This window comes from Drosophila suzukii, unplaced genomic scaffold, assembly GCF_043229965.1.
Source record: "Drosophila suzukii unplaced genomic scaffold, CBGP_Dsuzu_IsoJpt1.0 scf_4, whole genome shotgun sequence".
NCBI classification, from domain to species: domain Eukaryota; kingdom Metazoa; phylum Arthropoda; class Insecta; order Diptera; family Drosophilidae; genus Drosophila; species Drosophila suzukii.
Genome location: NW_027255927.1, coordinates 5,801,042 through 5,806,271, shown reverse-complemented (window position 1 = coordinate 5,806,271; position 5,230 = coordinate 5,801,042).

Genomic DNA, 5,230 nt, shown 5'->3' with positions numbered 1-5,230 from the left:
CATCTCAGCATTCTGTTTGTGAACAGCGCCTAATATAGTATATACCAAACCTTCAATATTAGTGTAGAATAAGTCTTTTTTGATAATGTTACCAGACTCTACAAATGTAAGGTAGTCGAGACAGAGTCGTACTCAAGAGCAGAACGTGCGCAGAACACTTATAGTTATAATTTCTATATGTAACCTTATATCCAACACAACTATCCTAAAATAAACCTACACCACTCGAAAAGCTACCCTTCTCAGTTCAGAAGTGGGATCAGTGTGGTTGGATATGTGTGAAGCGGAGAAGTTGTGCCAAGAACTCTAACGAAAGCAGCAAGAATCGTCGGCGTGGAAGGTTTGCAATGGGATGTGTTCCCAGGTCTATGTGACAGCTTAAATTGCAAATTACGGATGTGTTCCAGTTCTACGTGGCAGGCAGATTCAAGGAAAGCAGATCGGGAATCTTAGTGGAACCCGTGGAGTCAAGCACATCAGTTAGATCAGGATTCTTAGTGAGCCTGTGGCAGCAGAAGTCTCAAGAGCAGTAGAAGTCTCAAGAGAAGCCAAAGCACATACACACAAAGCGGTTGTGAGTATTGGTGAATTTTACAAGTCGATGCAAGTCAGAATTTTCTAGAAGCCGGAGCACATACATGCATACAAGGAGTTTGTGTGTATTGGTCAAGGGAGAAAGCAGATGCAGAACTTTGTGAGGTACATATAGTTGTCTCGCTCGCAAAGAGAACTGCCAACCTAGTCGCTAAAACAACATTAAAATGCCGAAAATAGCAGAACTTAAAGGCGACGTGTTAAGATTCCTGCTGAGATCTAGAAACGTGTCAGTTTCGGGCACCAGAGCCGAATTGGTTCAAAGACTAATACAGTTTGAACAATCGGAGGACGTAGAACTGCCAGCAGCAGTGGGTATCAACATGCAGCAAGAAGAAACGATGTCAGCACAGTCAGCGGCAATTTCACAATTGCAAAACGACATGAAGGAACTAAAGGACATGTTAGCTCAATTAGTTACCGTTCAAATGGGAAACGCAGCACCAGCACATGCAGGAAATCAGCAACAGCACCAAATAATCGATTTGGATATCAACGAGGTTAACAACGAGAGCATTCCTGTACAGGCTACTAGCAACGTGAGGCAAGCTTCAGTCAAGGAAATTGCCAACACCTTGCCAGAATTTGATCCCAACGACGACAACGCCATTTCAGTCAACCAGTTCATCGATCGTGTCAACAAAGTGGTTGATGCCTACCAGTGGGACGAGAAGTTCCTGTTACTCGCCATTTATACAAAGCTTAAAGGTCCAGCCAAGATGTGGCTTGATTCATCACCCATTCTACACACTACGTGGAAAAACTTCGCCGAAGCTATAAAGGAGGAGTTCGGCGCTAATCCAGACGAAGCAGAAGTGCATTTCAACATGGCCAATGCAACCAGGCGATCAAAGGAGACGGTAAAGGAGTACTGTTTCAGGATGTCAGCCCTTGGGGTGCGCTACAAGCTCAGCGAGGCAGCGATCATCAGATATGTTCGCGCAGGTCTACAGCATCGTGAATTGCAAAACAGTATTGCAGCAATTCATTTCGCCACAATGAAACAGCTTCGTGATGCAGCCGAATCGTATTTCGTTAATCGATGTCGGCCAAATACGAACAAGAAAGAGTATTCACCGAAAGCCAGCAACTTCGAGCAGAAACCAGACAGCGATGTTAAACCACCAAGGACAAAGGAATCCGTTATATGCTACAACTGCGGAGAAAAAGGACACTTTGCCAATTCGTGTCCAAAGGAGAAGAAAAAGTCACGCTGTACCAAATGCAACAAGTTCCACGAGCCAAATGGAAGTTGCCAAGCCACCAATGTCATGCGTGTAGGAGCCGCAAATCAGGACAAACTTTTCACGAGGAAAATCTGCGTACACTCGCACGATTACAGCGCCTTCATCGACACGGGTAGTCAAGCCAGTCTCATCCGACAATCGGTTGCCGAGCAAATAAACGCCAAGCGCCACAAGTGCTCTATGAAGATTAGAGGCATTTGCGGAGGTTCATGTATCCTCACAGAAGCGATGACTGTGGATATGGATATCGATGGGAAGACGATTACAGCGAAAGTGTATATAGCAGACAACGATATATTGCAGGAGGACTTTCTGTTGGGACAGGACGTCATCATCTCCGCTCATCTCGAGCTCAACTTTGAGTCAGGCGATTCTAAAATCGAACGAGCAGTCCATCAGCCAACAACCCCTGTAAGCACCAATATCGGGAAGCTGCTAGAAAATTTTGGGAACGACAAAGAATGTAAGCAAATGCGCAGCTTACTGGAGAACTTCGCCGATGTTTTCTCGACAGGATTGGAAGGCATAGGAAAGACAAGCGTGGTCAAAGCAGACATCACCGTCGAAAGCAATCAGGTAGTAGCACAAGCCCCATACCGAGTATCCGAGCCAAAGAAAGAAATCGTAAGCAGCATGGTCGACGAGCTGCTAAAGCAGGACATCATCACGTTGTCAACATCAGAGTACGCCAACCCGGTGGTGCTCATCAAGAAGCCGAATGGTAGCGATCGAATGTGCGTCGATTACCGCCGCCTAAACAAGCTGATCAAGAAGGAGAATTTTCCAGTGCCGAACATCGAAGAACGTCTGCAGCAGGCGAAAAGGTTTAAGTACTTCTCATCCCTAGACCTCAACAGTGGATACTATCAGATAGAGATAGTCCCAGAGAGCCGAAAGTTTACTGCCTTCATCACCACAAATGGATTATACGAATTCAAGCGACTTCCGTTCGGATTGAAGAACGCACCTGCGGATTTTAATCGACTCATGGCAGAGTTACAAAAGAGAGTGCAGAAAGGCGACATGATACACTACATGGACGACATCCTTATTGGCAGTCAAACATTTGATGAGATGTACGAGAAGCTTGAGAGGATCCTAAAAGTTTTAAAGGAGTGCGGATTAACGCTAAACCTGGACAAATGTGAGTTATATAAGCAGTCAATAACATTCCTTGGGCACCAGATACACGCAGAAGGAATCAGTCCTGGAGAAATTAAGACGAACGCCATCAGAATGTTCCCGAAACCAGCCAATGTTACCGATGTGAGAAAGTTTTTGGGTCTCACTGGTTATTTCCGAAAATTCGTTGCTGGATATGCCATCATTTCAGCGCCATTAAGAATCCTATTGCGCAAGGATCAGCCGTTTTCGTGGAAAGCGCCACAAGAAGAAGCCTTCGACGAATTAAAAAAATGTTTAATATCAAATCAAGTTGTCAAGTTGTCGTCTAGACGCAGAACATGAACTACATACCGATGCCAGCGCCGTTGGTTTAGCCGGAGTTTTGCTACAACGTGAGGAGGACCAGCTGAAACCAATCGCTTATTATAGCCGAGCTACTTCTAAGCCGGAGAAAAATTACCACAGCTACGAACTTGAGGCTCTAGCCGTCGTGGAATCGTTGGAGCGATTCAAATACTACATTTATGGCAAAAAGATAAAGGTTGTCACCGACTGCAATGCCCTAAAGACGTCGATGGAGAAACGAGAACTGATACCCCGGATTGCAAGATGGTGGTTACGCATTCAAGAATTCGACATAGATATCGTTCATCGAGCAGGAACACAGATGAACCACGTAGACGCACTCAGTCGAGCTCCGTTCGAAGATGCTCGAGAGATGGATACCGCAAGTCTGAAAATAGCAAAAACTATAATCGACGAAGAGGACTGGCTATTTTCCATACAACTACAGGACGAGAAAATACAGAAAATTGTCGCAAACATGAAATTGGAAAAGAAATCTGAGAGCGACGAGTATGTGATCGAGCAAGATCGCTTGTTTCGAAAACATGGCAACAATTTATTATGGGTTGTGCCGAAGCAGTTAAGATTCCACATTTTACATGAATGTCACGATAAGGCCGGACATATGAGCACGGATAAGACTATGGCAAGAATTCTAAACTTATTTTGGTTTCCCCGAATGCGAAACTATGTCAAAAGCTACATTAAATCCTGTGTGGGCTGTGTTTTATAAAACACCAGGTGGACGTCAGGAAGGTCAGTACGATGACATCAAGCCGATTCCCTTTTCCACGATACACATGGACCACCTGGGGCCATTTCCAAAGAGTTCCAAGAGAAACGAGCATATTTTGGTAATAGTCGATGCATTCACCAAATTCACCATTGTACGAGCAACTAAACACGTCCTAGATGTCCTGCAAGATGTAACCAGCTACCTGGGAATGCCAGATCGAATTGTAACCGATCGTGGTACAGCATTTACATCAAAAGATTTCGAGAAGTACTGCAAGTCAAACAATGTAAAGCACTTTTTAAATGCAGTAAGGACACCCAGAGCCAATGGTCACGCAGAGCGCACAAATCGCATCATTTTGTCAATGTTGTTGCCTTCCAATGACATCGATAAGCGTTGGGATGACAATATCCGATCAATCCAGTGGAGCATTAATACCATGGTAAATAGTACTACTAAATGCTCTCCCTTTCAGCTCCTGTATGGGTATGAACCTCGAGATATCCTAAAGAACTCGATAACCAACATTATTCAAAGCCAAGACCAAAAGATGCTAACCGATGCGGAATTGGATCAACTTAGAGCAGATGCTGCGAGAACTGTCAACGATCACCGAGCTGCCGCCAAGAAACGCTACGATGCCAAACATGCGAAGCCAACTGTTTACAGCCTTGGAGACCTTGTGCTGGTCGAGAGTGAGCCATTCAGCACGGGCACATCACGCAAATTGGAGCCACGCTACAAAGGACCTTTTATAATCACCAAGGTCCTGCCGAACGACAGATATCTTGTAGAAGATATCCCTCACGCACAACGAAAGCAGAGACACTACAAGTCGGTGTATTCGTCCGACAAGATGAAGCGCTGGTGTGAGCTGCCACCGGAGGAGCCCGATGAAGATGACGACTTTGAAGATGATCCACCCCATGAATCCTGCGAGGACGCAGAGATTTGTCAGGAGAGGCCGACTGTGAACAGCGCCTAATATAGTATATACCAAACCTTCAATATTAGTGTAGAATAAGTCTTTTTTGATAATTTTACCAGACTCTACAAATGTAAGGTAGTCGAGACAGAGTCGTACTCAAGAGCAGAACGTGCGCAGAACACTTATAGTTATAATTTCTATATGTAACCTTATATCCAACACAACTATCCTAAAATAAACCTACACCACTCGAAA